This window comes from Staurois parvus, unplaced genomic scaffold (assembly GCF_062004578.1).
Source record: "Staurois parvus isolate SC_StPar_1 unplaced genomic scaffold, SC_StPar_1.0 ptg000258l, whole genome shotgun sequence".
Taxonomy (NCBI): Eukaryota; Metazoa; Chordata; class Amphibia; order Anura; family Ranidae; genus Staurois; species Staurois parvus.
Window position 1 is genome coordinate 2,834,777 of NW_028318054.1, and position 17,388 is coordinate 2,852,164.

Consider the following 17,388-nt stretch of genomic DNA (forward strand, 5'->3'; position numbering starts at 1 on the left):
AAAACCTGACCCCAACCTATCCATTGATATATGTGCTCCTACTATGGAGGATCTGAAAATTACAGTTAGGACTGCAGTATATACAGAGATCCCTTGATGTGGGCACTGTGGCTTATGCATGTATTTGCAAATACGCACAAACATAGTTGAAGTAATACTTCCCCAGGTCACATCCGCAAAACATACTAGAAGAAAAACATAGGTGTATACTGGAAGCTTACCAGTTCACCCAAACAAAAGGTTAACCCAAACAAAAGAACTACTGGCACAGCATGAAAAGATAGCACAGCATAAATCATAAGATTATAAGGTTTATTAACAATGAGTTAAAATTGACATAAAACATTTTATACCTCCCGATATGGGAAGCAAGTGCCATCAGTATAAAAAATGGCACTGGATATGAGATAACATGATAATCCTTCTAGCATCAACTAGTATTGTATGCCTATTGTCAATCAACTGTGCTTATCTAGTGTCTGTAGGTCAAAGTGTTTCACCAATAAAGTGGCTTCTTTAGGATGAGAGATACATGGAGCCTCACTATGTATATAAAAGATAACAAAAAAATATATTAATACTATAAACATGATACATAATACATATCAATAGTTCAATATAAGCATAGAGAATGCATGTTCACATTGTGCAGGGGAGCCTGCTTTCCATAGCAGGAAGTGTACAATGTTTTATGTCAGTTTTAACTCATTGTTAATAAAGCTTATAATTTTATGACTTATGCCACTGTATGTTATCATTTTATGCAGTGCCGATAAAGTCCTTTGTTTGGGTTAATTGGTAATCTTCAGGTTTACACCTATTTTTTCTTCTTGTGTGCAAACATAAATCCTCTGTTTTTAATGTAAACTGTTAGACAGGGCAATTTGGTTGTTTTGCAGACTGTCCGGTAACTGTGCTGAGAAATCTTTTGTTTGTTTTTGAAGTACCAAAGCTATCTCTCAGCAGCTCTGCTCACCCTACTCATTCCAACCAGAGCTCCTGAGCTTACAATGCTGCTACATTAGTGCTAAAAGGAGCAGTTCAGCTGACTTAGAAAAGACTTCAGTATTTATATTGTGAATTTTGAAGATTGATTGTTCCACTGCTCCTGCAGTTACAGAGGTCAACTTGTTTTAAAGCTCATATATTACTTGTTATGAATATTTAAATATCTGAATGTCCATAGCCTAGCCCCACATACACTTTAAAAAGGAAAAAACTTTGCTGTTGCTCATCATCCCTTAACATTTGTGCATGCACCTTATTTTGAGTAGATGCTCTATATCTTTAGGTATTTGTTTAATCTAATATTGAATCTTATCATATATTCATTTTTTGCTTTTCTCTGTTTATTGATTTATGTGTTCTTTTGTACACACATATGCTAGTATATAGGAAGCACACCTATTTATAGAAATGCTTTATAAAATCATAGCTTCTTTGCTTCCCCTGGCAGAGAACCACATTTTATGTAGTAAAATTCTACAACATGTCTTTGTTTTTTTAAATATTCATATATGACTTAAAGCTGAACTCCTGGAATTCAGCCACTTTGATAAATGTGCAGGCACATTATGAGTTATGTCCAATGAGGTTCATGCCACCTCATGGATTTATCGCTTTAATTTAGATCTGTAGACATAACAGCAGGGTCTGTCATGTGTTTAAAGTGGTTGATACGCTGTCATGAATCATCATGAATGACACCCCAATGAAGGTTAAAAATGAATGTGTATTTTAATATACTGTTATTGCACTGCAAGGCACCATAACATGCAGAGTTTAGTTAAAACCCCTGTCAGGTTTTTATTTTTGTCATCTTTGCCCCACTGGGGAGTTTTAGTTCCCTTTCTGTCTGAGAAAATGAAAACAGAGTTTACCATTTGACCCTGAATGCCCCCAATACGACCATACCACTTCTTATCCTTGGTCCTTTTTCACTCTTATCAACATTACGCTATTAAATTCCCAATCCCCAAAGGTACAATCAGAGGAACACCCCACTTAAGAGATTTTTTTCATGTGAATGTGCTTTTTGTATTGAGAAAAAAGTGCACAGCAGCATACTTTCCTTACAGCTAGATAAAATCAGTCATGATGGCTAGGTTTCCCATCTCAATAGGATCTTTTTTTTAAAGCATATAGTTACAAACTTACTGTAACTACATGCCTGAAAAAAATTGCTAGGATATTTGCAATAAAACTTACTACATTCTGCTGTACTAAGAAACACATATTTTAGGATCACAGAATAATCGGAAATCTGACAATTAGGGTCCCAGTGCTTTAATATTTGGGACAAAAACAAGGAGTAGAACCTTTGCTGATATAAATATTCCCTATCAGTGCACCTTTCCAAGACATTCCTTAAGATACAGTGAGGCTTACAGTATTTACTAAAGGAGCTGAGAATCAACCTTAATAAGAGTGTGAATATTCACTTCAATTATTCAACAATGCAAGAAGCAAATTTCTATTTATTTATTTCACCTGCATGTGATTGGATGTTCAACGTGAAAAGGAATTTGCTTTTCACAAGAATGAATAAATGACATGAATATTCACACAATATACTGTGTAAGGATTTTCAACTCCTTTAGTAAAAATTAGCTCAAGCACTGTATGTCTGCCATATAGAAGATGGCTTTTGCCTGAATGAGCTAGCATAAGAAAAGGGGTTGTAGCAGATCAAGCCACAACCAAACCATTGATTCTCAACATTATAGGTGTCTTAGCAGCAGCCATAAAAAAACAGTTAATTTAAGACCTCTACTGTTACAGTTATTAATATAGAATGTAAATAACAATTCTTCTCCACCTTGTAGTTTTTCTTACACCAAACACACTGAAGGTGATTGTATCTAGAGAGCAAGTCAGTGCTGAAAGTAGCTCAAACATGCTTGCTGGAAGCAGGAATGCCATGTATGATAGTGTTCAAAAGAACTGGGCTAATTTGAAGAGCTGCTATTTATTTAGTGAGCAAACATACCTTCCATAAATATTTAGAGACCATAGTACAACTAGTTTACAGGTAAAACTAGACCATAGTACAGCTAGTTCAGGTAAAACTTTTTTTAAACCTAACACAAAGCATGCCTTGTGCTTGTGCCCACTGTTATAATTGAAATCCTCTATCAACCCTTCCACTGCTGCAGGATTTAATAGAATAATAGAATCAAGGTACGTGTCACAGGCACTCATCAAGAGTGCTGACTATGTCTGCCCTTTCTGCCCCCTTCCTCTGTTTATAAAAGCTGTTCTATATCTTGCATGAATGAAAATTGCTCTATGAAGCGAGGCGGTGGAACTTGCATTCAACCACCTACCCTCCATTTATACACTGCTCAAATAAAAAAAAAAGAACACTTTTTAATCAGAGTATAGCATCAAGTTAATTAAACTCCTGGGATATTGATCTGGTCAGTTAAATAGCAGAAGGGTTTGTTAATCAGTTTCAGCTGCTTTGGTATTATGAAATTAACAACAGGTGCACTAGATGGGCAACAATGAGACGATCCCCAAAATAGGAATGGTTTTACAGGTGGAGGCCACTGACATTTTTTCCTAATCACCTTTTCTGTTTTTCACTAGTTTTGCATTTGGTTAGGGTCAGTGTTACTACTGGTAGCATGAGGCGATACCTGGACCCCACAGAGGTTGAATAGACAGTACAGCTCCTTTAGGATGGCACATCAATACATGCCATTGCCGGAAGGTTTGCTGTGTCTCCCAGCACAGTCTCAAGATCATGGAGGAGATTCCAGGAGACAGAGCCCTACAAAATGACCTCCAGCAAGCCACGGGTGTGAATGTCTCTGACCATAGAGCTCAATTGGCATTTGCCATTGAACACCAGAATTGGCAGGTCCACCACTGGCGCCCTGTGCTTTTCACAGATGAGAGCAGGTTTACTCTGAGCATATGGCAGATGTGAAAGGGTCTGGAGAAGCCATGCTGCCTGTAACATCGTTCAGCATGACCGTTTTGGTGGTGGGTCATGGTGGTCTGGGGAGGCATATCTATGGAGGGACACACAGACCTCTACACACTAGACAATGGCACCCTGACTGCCATTAGGTATCAGGATGAAATCCTTGGATCCATTGTCAGACCCTACGCTGGTGCAGTGGGTCCTGAGTTCCTCTTGGTGTCCAGCCTCATGTGGCGAGAGTATGCAGGCAGTTCCTGGAGGATGAAGGAATTGATACTATTGAATGTCCCCCATGCTAACCTGACCTAAATCCAATAGAACACCTCTGGGATATCATCTTTTGATAAATCCGACGCCACCAGGTTGTACCTCAGACTGTCCAGGAGCTCAGTGATGCCCTGGTCCAGATCTGCTAGGAAATACACCAGGACACCATCCGTCGTCTCATTAGGAGCATGTCCTGATGTTGTCAGGCATGCATACAAGCACGTGAGGGCCATACAAACTACTGAGTACCATTTTGAGTTGCTGCAATGAAATTTCAGCAAAATGGACTAGCCTGCTGCATCATGTTTTCACTTTGATTTTCGGGGTGCCTTTGAATTCAGTGCCCTGTAGGTTGATCATTTTTACTTCCATCAAACGATGGGGCATCCTTACATTCCTAACACATTATCCAGTCCATATCAGTATATATATATCCAGCATGATATTTTTCCCAATTGAGGTCTGATGTGTTTTCAAATTGTTCCTTTAATTTTTTTGAGCAGTGTAGATTGCTTTTTGGATTAAATATAAGTACTGCCTGGTGTGCTGATTTTTTTTAAGTATTCCCTAAACTTAGGCTTTAACACCATAACTACTAGAACCTGTTGTTTCATGTTGCATTTTTATTTTGATAATTCTAGATAAGTAAATAAATAAATAAGTATATGCATTTATTACGAAATGGCTTTTTTGCCCTTTCAGTTTTGTGTATTTTAGTTAGTTTTGAACCAGTTATATAAATAACACACCTGGAAATCCCTGACAGAAAAAATTTAATTTAACCTAGTAAGAAAAGATTTGTATAACTTCCCTTACAATCATTTTTTTTTTTTTCTTCAAGACAGTGAGGTACAAGTGCAATCAGATAAATGTCAAATAACAGTGTCATATCTTAAGACAACAAAAAAGACCCCCCCCCCCTTCCTCATCATGCCGCAGCCGAGTGATATGGAGGTGGCAAGCCACAGTCAGCTGCGCCTTAAAGAGTGGGATAATTTTTCACTCATACCATTTCCCATCTATGTATTTGTGGGTGGTTTTGAGGTCAAAATGCCACAGAACATATTACAGTTCTACACTGTATGTACTACAACTAAAAGGCTATGGAGCAAAATAAACAGCTACCATAGAACTGTATTAGGTTCTTAGTGCCCAATCTGAGAGCACCAGGATTCATCACCTAGCTTACGCTAGAGAACCTTTCAAACTTGTACCAATACATTCATAGAAGATTAGTATGAGACTCAAATAATAGAAATGAAAGAGAAATGGAGAAGAGTAGAAAAGAGGAAAGAAAGGGATGAGATATGAGACTGATCACCACGTTCCCACCTACTGACCTCTAGGCCACCCAACCCTCTAGGAAGATTGTAGGGGTTCCAAACTTTTTTCAAATCAAGGCTGTTTGTCCTGGAGGATGCTAGCCAATTTTTCATTGATCATAATCCAGGAAATTTTATGTTTGACTAGCACAAGTTTAATCACAGGATTTTTCCATGCGTGCACTATGGTAATTTTGGTTGCTGAAAAGATATAGAATTCAAGAATTCTGAGGTGCTTAGGTGACTCGTTTAACAGATCACAAAATAGTGCTGTCTTGACCTTCTTTGGGATATTCAACCTAGTCAGAAAGTAAAGCAAATTAAATATTTTGTTCTAAAACCATTGGACCTTTGGACAGGTCCACCAAATGTGCATTCCTGCCTGCACCCCCTGAAACATGGGGGCTAGGCATCAGGGCAGATCTTAGCCAACCGTGTTGGAACGAGATACCAAAGGGACAGCACTTTGTAGTTTGCCCACCAGGGAAGTGTTGAGAATTCCCCTGTGCCCCATAGCTGACCATTGGGACCAAATGTCCTCCTGTATTGTTTCCCCTAGATCTGACTCTCAATACAATTGATAAGAAAATTTGGGGCCTTTGTCCACAAACAGAGTATAACTCCAAAATGCTTCCATGCGTACCTTGACTACGCAAACACCTGTTTTCATAAAAGGTCCTGGTAGTATATCTGCCTGTTCCTGGCACCTCTGTAGATAATGAGTGATTTGACAAAGGCGGAAAGTCTCTGATGGGGGCATTTGTAAAGTCTCCCGGAAATAAGATGGCTGTCTAATTCCCTTGTGTTCTATAACATGAGCTATTCTATAGAGACCCTTGTTAATCCACCATGCAAATTGTTGAGGATTTTGTCCAGGGAGAAAGCATGGGTTCCCAAAGAGGGGGGGCACCAGAGTATGTGGTGACTTCAAATGGTATACCTTGCACATTGTGTCCCAGAGGCGCAGGGAGTGCAAGAGGGAAGGGATAAGGATGGCCTTACATTCCCTAGGGGATAACCGTAGTAGGAGGTCAATAGGGAAAAGAGAACTAGCTTGCACCTCCAGCCGGACCCAATCAGGTTTATAGGTTGTAGATCTGTATAACTTAGAGCTGTGACAACTACTATGTGACTAAAAAGTACCAGCCTAGTGACGTTTTTAATGCCTTATTAGTTGGACATGTATTTGCTTATGACTTACAGTAAAAACATTCCCATCTCATACTTTAAAGAAAAAAAAATCTGATAGGTAACTTCTTACTGTGTTAATAGATTTAAACCTTAGCTGGATGATATTTATTTTGCTTAAGCACTGGACATCATAAACAATTACCATGTTTTGTATTTTTAAAATACAAAATCATCAGTTCTCTTCATCTCCTACAACTTTTTAGCAGACACTTCCTGTTTACATGCACTCCAGTGATGGCTGCATGCCATGTCTCAGGCCAAGTTTCCAAATGATGACATGATGACAATGGTAGGCCATGCCTACCTGATTTATGTGTGGACTTGGTATGAGACAGCAGTTGGAAAATCTGATTACTGTATGATCATGAGATAAGTATGCATGAATGTACCAGTCCAGTATGCATAATCATTCTCTGTGTAGACATCCTGGCAGCACCCATCTGTTCAGGGCAATTTCTGGCATTATGACCTTTTAAAATGGTCTATCCAAAACTAAAATCCCTGTCACCCCATTCAAAAACTAACCAACATATGTGGCAGATTCAGGTATTTTTTTACTGTCCCCCCCCCCTACCCAATGCAGATCTTTGAATCAGCCAATCACAAACAATGCACTGCCTACCAGGTGATTATCTTTATCTTATCTGAACAGTTTGGGCAGAAGGAAGCAGTGTGATTGTAAATTGAGTGTTTGCTCCATCCAGTGGCTAATATATAAACCACTATATTTAACACAAGGATAACAATGTAGAGGCGCAAACACATAAACATGTCAAAGTCACATCACAAATGACTGGAGAAAATACTGCAATAATACTTGGAGATATGTGCTTTCTGAAAGTTTCTTCTACTTTCCATTTAATGAAATCAGTACAGGCTGCCTCTTTAACAATGCAAGCTCATTATCAATTGACAAGTATTGAACTCATTTTATCTACATACTAAATACCAGTCATGCTGCATACATGATATGGCACCTTTCAACTTCTCTCATTGTTACCAAATAACAAAAGCAGAGACCTGTAACAAAATCCAGTGTAGTTTGCAGCTAATTAAGTACATTTAGGTCACTTCTATAACACATATCTCAGTATGCAGGTTTGCAATTTAATGTGTACCGAGGACTAATCGCTTCTATTTAAATGTAAAATTAAACTCATGTCACTTTCACCATCACTCTTAATTTTGATGTTACAAAAAGCTTTCTCAATTACTTAGGCCATAAATGTCTGCTAATCCAAATGTTCACCAGTTGCATTTCTACTTATTAAACCCTACTCAGAAAACCCAACTTAGATGGAATGGCTTTTCTACTTTTATCTTCACTTAGTGATCTTGCCAACACATGCAGACATCACATTCTCATCCTACTTTAACTATGGGGGATCAGTATTGTCACCGCAGGAGATAACTAAAGAACACCCTCCCCTCTTCTCTACTTTATAACACTGGGTAGAATCAAACCAGTAGACCCCAAAGAGAACTGGGAACAATGCTAACTTAAAAGGGGCAGAACAAACAGAAGGATTTGCACTTTAATTATCAAGGATGTGAAATAGTAGATTATATTAGAATGGCACAAGCAGCAAATATGCACTTTCTGTTTTGATTTGTTTGCATGTATGTTTGTACATATTTGCATGAATTAGTTTTAGGTAATTCTTTTTAAAACAGCTCCTTGGTCTTAGCACTGCATTGATTTCTGGTTTGGTTACATTTAGTACTTTTTCCAATGTTTCTAAGTGCCTCATAATGCTAGTTATGAGTTTCAACCTGCACCCCCCCCCCCCTCCCCTCCTGACATGGCTGATTCATAGCTTGTCACTTGCCTTGCTGTCTGAGAAAGTGCTCAGAGCTGAGACAAGCTGCAACTATGAATCAGCCATCTCTTTCATAGCTGTTGTCAGGTTAACCACAGCAGGAGGGAAGAGGGGCAAGTCAGACCTCATAAGCAGGGTTAGAGGGTTAGAAAGGGTTAGAAAGCACTACATTGGACAAAGTACTGCATGAAAACAAACCTGAAAACAGTGCAGCACTAAGGCCAAAACAAGTTACTTAACCTCCCTGACGGTATTCCCGAGTGTAGCTCGGGGTTAACTTTCAGTACCAAAATCGGTAACCCCGAGCTACACTTGGGATTACCCTGCAGCATTGCTCAGGGATTCCCTCCAGCACTTACCTTGTCCTGCACTCCCGCGATGTCCCCCCTGCAGCGTCCCCGGCCATCTCCTCCGGCCGATGCCGGCATCTATCTTCCGGGTTTCATTCCCTGCGAGTGTCGGGATGTATGGGACGTACGGGGGATGGAACCAGTGGGAAATGCAAAAATTTTAAAAGTGACATTCACTCAATACACTAAAATCGCATAGTATAACATTACTGTGTCAAACCATTTCACATACATTTTGTCCCTACTGCTTTGTCCTGTGCCCTGCCTGCATTTTTACTGTTCTTTCTGCCTGGAAACTGAGAAACATTCATGGTGTCCAAAAAGCGTCCCTTTAGGTCAAAAGCGGTTTTAGACCAGCTAGAGAACAGCGATAGTAAATTAGAACCACTTGCAGAATTGAGTGATAATGATTTGTGGGGAAATTCGTCATCAGACACTGAAAACGATTTTGCAACTAAGCTCAGTGATGTGCGAACTTGGCGCTCTATTTCAATTTTCAGTGTTTTTGGTTTGATTACATTATTGAATTAAATTTCTTATTATTATATTATTATTTTTATGATTATTTATTATATTAGAATTTATGATTTTGTGTTTAAAATTTTATCATACCCGGGATGTTTACTAGACTCTTGTTCGGACAGATTTCAGTGAGTTATTCCTAAAAATTACAGGCCTACAATAAAAAAACAACATATTGCCATGCAAAAAAATGTACTGCTTTGAGCACAGAAATATTGACATAATCAGACCGCTAAAGGAGGTTAAAATGATTTCATATATATATATATATATATATATATATATATATAAACATACTATAGGTGCAAACATCTCAAAACATAAAGTGCATACATGCCCTTTGTACCATTCTATTATCATCATTCACTATTCACATCCTTGATAATTAAAGTGCATAAGTGCTCCATTTAACACACGTTGGAAACTATTTCAGAACAGTTCTCCTCTGTGAATCTTTACTAAAACTGGAGCATGCAAAATCTGTTATAGCTCTGAATAGAAACCAGTCAGCTTACAGGTTTTATTGGCAAAGCTTAATTGAACTAGCTGAAGTTAAAAGCTGATTGCTTACCATGCACAGCTAAACCAGATTCTGAGTGCTCCAGTTTTGGTAAATCTCCGCCTTTGTGTTTTCCAATAGGCATCCATGCATCATGCGAGAAATCATCCAGATTTTATGCTCACCCACTGCGCTAGATTCTTTATGAAAAATAATGTCACCCCATGGTCTCCTGGTGTAGAGAACTACTAAGTTCCTCATACACATTAGTCCCATGCAAACATAAGGTAGATTCATAGTGCTTTCCATTGCAAAAAAAACTTTATGAAAATAAATACACTCACATAGTAAGGTGCATATCAACCTGTACATTCAGTACAATCACCTGTTCCAATATTCCTCAGTGTCTAACAAGAGGTACTGCTATGGCCATCCTGGGAAAAACTTCCTCTTGGCCTGCTGTGCAGAATGACATCACTTTTGCTTCACCCTACGCTCATTGTCACTGGACTTCATCAGGGAACCCAATGGCCCAGAACAGCAGTATCTGTACTTGCAGTTAGACACTGAGACAGAGTAGTTCAATCAGCTCCTGACTTTGTATGATACTTTAAACAGAAATATCTCCCTACCAAAATTCTTAATTCTGCTCCTGTCCTCTTGGAAGTTCTCAGTGCTTCCACCCAACTTTGCATGTGCCAGCTGTTTTCTCTGCATGCTCTATAATATCAAGTAAATTAAGAATCCAACAGGGAGAGCAACACCAATTTATGGCCACAGGCTACAGCAACTGGGCAGACACAGTGGGGTTGATTTACTAAAGTCAAATAGGTTGTTCCCTATGTAAATGAGGTTGCACTGTGCAAGGGAATTTTCCCCAGAGCTTAGTGAATGCAGTAAAATTTCACTTTGCAAAGAATACCCAATCACGTGTAAAGAAATTACAAAAAACATCATGTTTGCTTGCACATGATTGTCAGCTGAACTTCACCTCATTCACTAAACTCTGGGGAAAATTTCCTTGCAAGATGCAACTTACCTTGAAAAGCGAAAAGCTTATTTGTTGTTACTAAATCAACCCCAGTCACTCAAGTACAGAATTCTCACCAATAGAATTTCGGAAAGATATAAGAAACTGTATGATATATTACTGTTCCAGCATCCATATAACATTAAAATATCATTTTAGGTGGAATTGCCCTATACTTAAGTCAGCAGGTGCAAAAAAAAATAAGCATTGGTATACAGATTCCATTTATGAGATCCGTCATGGTAGATTTAATTTTTATTGCTTACATTGTCAAGTTTAGATGTTACTCTAATTAAACCCCTACCACCACCAGTGAACTTGCCTGCAAGTTTCTGCTGTTTGGTTCATGTATTATAGGACCACCAACTAAGCAAAACATATGCCACAGATCAACAGAAACAGAACTTCTCTCTCCATGTTGTTTACAATAGAAAGACGGCATGATCAGTAAAGTGCTGGCAGGGCTAACCGACTTTCTTAATGTATTTATACGAGTGTCATATCAACTAAATTAGAAATAAACCATGGTGCAGAGGTTCAAAATATGTTAATTGTTCTTAATTAGGTCTATTAATTGGAATTTTCTTCTGCAGACTGTACTTTTCTTTAGGAGTGTGCTCTTGTAATACTCTATATTGTTTATTTCCTACCAGAGCATTTCTATTTTTTGATTTATGCATAGAATTAATGATGCAGATCTTTTAATGGAGTGGTTTACCATCTGGTCAGATGTCTTAGCTAGTCAGATCATACTGGGAATGAATGTAAAATTAAAATCAACAATGATGCTGTGAACTCAACGGAACAATCACTTCATTTTATCTGAGTGAGCAATCCTTAACATTTCAAATCAGTACCACCTCTCCTGCCAGAAGGACCTGAATCAAATTAATATCTAACTGCCGTAACAATGTGCCTATTATTTTGTAGAGGCAACAACTAAAGAGACTGGGCATGTCACTCCACATTTACTTATATTCCAGGGAATGTTTGCAGAACTTTCTTCTTCTATGCGATCAATAGAAACTACACTCCTGTTAATTTGGTGAAGTTGTTTTCATATTGTCTTATGGCGATTCCTGTCATTGCTAGACATTAGGAGAAAACAAATCTTCCTACATGCTATGTCAGGTACCTAAAGGAATGTTTGCACTGCATAAACAAGAGTTGAATTTACAAAGACTAAGGGGTTGATTTACTAAAGGTAAATAGGTTGTTCATTTTGCAAAGGAAGTTGAACTTTTTAAAAATTTTCCCTAAAGCTTAGTGAACGTAGTGAAAATTTACTTGGGCAAAAATGCCCAATTGCAAGGAGAAAAGAATTTACTTGCACATAATTGCATGATGGAAGTCAGCAGAGTTCCACCTCATTCAATAAGCTCTGGGGAAAGTTTCCTTGCAAAGTCAACAGTCTATTTGCCTTCAGTAACTCAATAATTAAACCTCTTAGGATAAATATACAGCATATACATTTTCAGAAAGCTACTCATGATACTGTTAACTGATGATGCGATCCTCTTTAGGTGAATTAGTTATCACAGGCTTAAACAATAAGGCAAACACACCTGAATATGAATCCATATTTGTAAAAGCTTATTTTCAGCAATGAGCTTTAAAATTTACAATCTTATTCCTGAAAAGAGATCCATATCCTATATAAAATTTAGCGCTACCCTCTTAGGAGCTGCTTGTATCTTACCCAGGATTTCTCCAGATCTTCACCAGCAGCCAAGCACACAGTATTTCCTATAGCCAGGTGCACATAACTTCCACTCGTTACTCCAATGATCAGTCTAGGGGTTTCTAGTTTTTGTTGTTTTTATTTTAATGTACATTTTGTGTGGATTTTGTTTGGAGGTAACAAGAAGTAAAGAGCAGTTCCTTAACCACTTGAGCTCAGGAATGGTTTATCCCCTTCATGACCAGAGCATTTTTTGCTATTCAGAACTGTGCTAATTTAACTGCCGATTCCTGGGTCATGCAACACTGTATGCAAATAACATTTATATAAATTTTTTTCACACAAATAGAGCTTTATTTTGGTGGTCCTTGATTACCACTGGTGTTTATTAATGTAAATAGAAAAAGACAAAAATATTTTGAAAAAAACTGTATTTTTGACTTTCTGTTTTAAGACATACCCAGTAAAAAAAAAAAAAAAAAAGATAATTTCTTCATAAATTTAGACCAAGTGTATTCTGCTACATGTCTTTGATTAAAAAAATCCCAATAAGAGTGTACTGATTGTTTTTTGCTAAAGTTTTAGCGTCTACAAACTATGGAATATATAGTAGTAATGGCGGTGATCAGAGACTTAGGTCCCATGTACACAAGACACTTCTGAATGATGGAAACTGACTGCTGGAAAACAAAGGTTAAAAAACACCTGTTTAGCCACGTTTGCATAATGCGTTTATGTGCGTTTGCGTTTAGAAGCGTTTTTTAAAGATAAGCACAGGAGAACCTCCCAAATGCCCAGAATGCACTGAAAAGTGGTAAATTATTAACTATTTCAGAATGTTTCAGGGAGATACAGAGAGTAGAAGCAGAAACAGCAGTATGTGTTGAGATTAGCTTAGGTGTGAGTTGCTCCTTAACATTTCTTTTGTTTCCAAGGGTGGGAAAGGTGTCTAGTGGAGTGAGTCATAAAAACCACCTGGCAGGGGGTCTTCATGAGGAATTTGAGGTGTGAATGGTCATTAACATATCTTTTGTTTCCAAGGGTGGAAACAAAAGCATTTTACAAGCATTTTGCATTTGAAATGCTCATAAAATCAAATGCTGAATGCATGTTTTCTGCGTTCAAAAAAACGACTGTAAACTCAAATGCCTGTAAACAATTGTAAACTAAGATGTGTACATGGACACATAGGAAAACATTAGGGTGAGTTCAGGAGCTGCTGAAAAAAATGCTGAACAGCTTCTAAACGTGAGTTTATCAGCTGCAGTGTACATGAACCCTTATAGTGGGACTGTGATAGTGTGGAGAGCAATCTGGCACTGACGCTGGCTGGGAGGTACACTAACTGACTAACTGACACTGACATCAATAGTGACACTAATACAGTGATCAGTGCTAATACTGCACGCTGTCATTGAACTAATGACACTGGCTGGGAAGAGGTTAACATTTGGCAATCAAGAGGTTAAGTATATGCCCAACAATGGGTAATAAGTGCTGCTTTTACTTTACCATATAGCTGTTTTTTCTCCCTTCTTTGCAGGAAGAAAAATAGCCAGATTGCTGTTCCTTGTACACAGAGTTCTGTGTTTTGTAAACACAGAACTCTGTAGGATTTATTTACTAAAGCTGGAGAGTGCAAAATGAAGTGCACTTTTGCGAAGAAACCAATCAGTTTCCAGATTTTATTGCCAAAGCTTAATTGAACAAGCTGAAGTTAGAAGCTGATTGGGTACCATGCACAGCTGTATCAGATTCTGAGAGAACCAGCTTTAGTAAATCTCCTTCTGTGTGTTATTGGACACAGCTGATTAGCTGACTTCACAGTATAGGTCGGCAGGGGGCTTTTTTCATTTGTTTATTGACTGAACCCACCTATTGAATTAATATAAATTCAAGTAACTGTTTCCTGAAACAATATACACAATTCTGCTCATTCTTTAAAAACTGCCGAAACAGTTTTTAGATTTGATGAATTCCACGAAAATGATGTACTTTATAAAAGCTGATAAACTTGTATGCCCTTTTACAATGTAGTTAAATGATTCAATGTTTAACATTCACAAATCTATGTGCTGTTCAACTTTATAGCAAAATCTTTTCCAGGACTTCTCAGAGAATGCGTTGATTATTTAAATGAATATGCCAGCATCCTGTGGATTGATAAAATATGAGACACATTTAAAAGCATTTGAGGATAGTAATTTTAATGGGTACAGTAACATGGTTTTTCAAACTTACGAGCAGATAGAAAAATGGCATAAAATGCTCAAATCATTTCTTTGTGCATTTTTAAAAGAATGCAAAATGAAGGGAAATATATCCCAGTATTAAATCATTAAGTGGTTTATGCTTGAGATACTAGTGCCCATAGTTTTGTTTTAAACAAATCAGAGAAAATACACCTAAGAATAGCAAGCAGTCAGTCAATAAAAATTAATTAGCTGCTACTGACAATAAATTCCTTGAAAACACCATGCTAAATAACATTATAGTTATCTTTTTTATCAGTTTAGTCATTTCAGACCAATTAAAATAAAAATTCCATACCATTTTTAACATACCTACAGTATATAACTTTTTCTTTTTCTTTTTTTTTCTTAACTTTTTGTTTTAACCTTTTGTAAGTCGAAGCCATTATTTTTCACATATGTGCTAATGTAGCGCCCCACTAGTTAGCCAGGGGGAGCTAGCTAGGTTTTTTTAGTTAGATGCTGGATAGCAGCCTGGGATGAGTCAGCCCGGTTAATCTAGGTGTAAGCCGTGTATCGGGGTGGGCTCCCCAGGATACAGTGAAGTCACAAAACCACAAATGCTGGAATATACAATAAATTTACATACACCCAGCCCAAAGGCTGAGACCCCTGTGCTGCACAGCACGGCGCCTCCTGATGATAAAGGTAGAAAGAGTAGTAATTTACCTACTGGCGGGCACAACTAAGCTGCCACACCTTACCCGTTATTACCCTAAAAGAGCAGGAATCAGTGTATGGGTGTACAGTATGGGCTAGCCTGGGGTGCAGCACAACAGCTTACAATCTTACACAAATATACAGTATTCCCTCTCCCATAACTGGTCCTGTAGCACGTGCCTGAGTATTCCTTCTGAGCAAAACGCCAGTCTGGCTTGAGTTTGTAGGATTTTATCAGCTCTCCAATGTGAAATGTCACTTTAAGTTGTGGAGTCCTTCCAATGATCAGCAACAACACTTGTGGCCTAACACAAACAGAGACCCTAACTAACTAACTATAGGCCTGTCTCAGTCTCTGGAGGCGCCAACACTGAAATGAGGTGCATGCACGATCTTACCGACCCGTCTCTGCCTTGCATCCGCTGGTGACTCAGAACAGAACAGATATCTCTCCAACAAGCATGCGATCTCATCAGCCTTCCTGGCAGCGATCTTCCTTTCTCTGAACAGGATCAGCGTCTTGAACACCATCAGCTTCACTCAACTGAATTTCTGATTACGGAGGACTGTCCTCACATCTGGATGGCATCGGATTCTCAGATCACACAGCCCCCTCTTCTCTCTCTCAAGCATGGCTGCTCTCCTCTTCTTTTCCTGTTCACTCTCCAAGTGTAAAAACCCCACCCCTTCATGAATATAGAAATCTCTATGCAGTCTGAGGCTGTGTTAGAAAAAACAGTGACATCTTGTAGCTAAACTGCAGAATGTCAGTCAGAACGTTTTTAATTTACTTCAATCAGTGTTCAATGAAAGCTGTTTCCCCATCTCACATAGGTCAGGGCTCAGGGCTCTGTAGGTAACTTCCCTGATACCTCCCCCTCCTCTAGAAGCTTGATAAACATCTAGAAGGCAGTGGGTGGGGAAGAGGAGGAGCTAATCTGCATGCTCAGTGGACTCTGTCCAATCCCCAAGCAGGATGTTAGGCATTTGGTCAAGGCATTCCTTAAGTATGGGAGAGCCTGATCAGGAAGTGGTCAGTGTCGAGTGGAAGATGATGTGAGAAGGCTGGAGTGTGGAACCTGGGAGGGGGCCCAGGGAGCAGCCTACCTGCAGGTAGGAGCTGGGAAAGAGAATCTTTCAGCCTTAACTGTCCCATGAGAGTGGACAGCCTGGGAAGTAGGAAAGGAGCCAACCCAGCATAAGGCCTGAAGGCATCCACCAACCCACAAGCTTGCAGGCGAGGACTGAGTGAGTAATCCTGCACCCCCTGAGCCAGATAAGGGGAGAGGGTAGTCAGTTGGCAAACCAAACTAGCTCCTTATCTGGGGCTGCTTTACCAAGTGGCAATTTCTGGGTCCCCTTGCCCAGGGATTCCCTCAGGCAGCTGGGTGAAGAGGAGGATTCATCTGGGGTCTGAGGAGGTACACCAGAAGGGCTGGAGAGCTCATCAAGGAGAGACTGTTTGTCTATGGACTTGTACATAGTTGCTAAGAAGATTTGTTCACAGTTCCTTTGACATTCCGTGCAAGTGTGGGTGAAAATGAGTGTTGCCCAGCTATACAGAGCTTTAGGGAGACCCAAAACTCAGTGACTCCTAGGGAGTAGTGCTACACTAAAATGCACATTTTGTACATAAAAGTCTAAGCCAGTATATATTTTATGAAATCAGAGGACCCATAGAATAAAGACATGGTAGTTGTATATTTTTTATGTTGCATTATATTAGGACAACTGTTTATTCAATCCATAATTTCAGTAAAAACCCATTTGCAATAAATATAAGTGGACACCAATTCAAAATCTTAAAATTTTCTATAAAATATAAAAAAATGACACAGTGTTGTACAGTAAAAAGATACCACA

General features: G+C 38.8%; 1 protein-coding gene across 2 annotated transcripts in view; it reads right to left on the minus strand.

Moving 5' to 3' along the window:
* Positions 1 to 17,388, minus strand: part of TAFA3 (TAFA chemokine like family member 3) — a 633,948-nt gene that overhangs the window by 13,527 nt on the left and 603,033 nt on the right. The window lies entirely within an intron of this gene.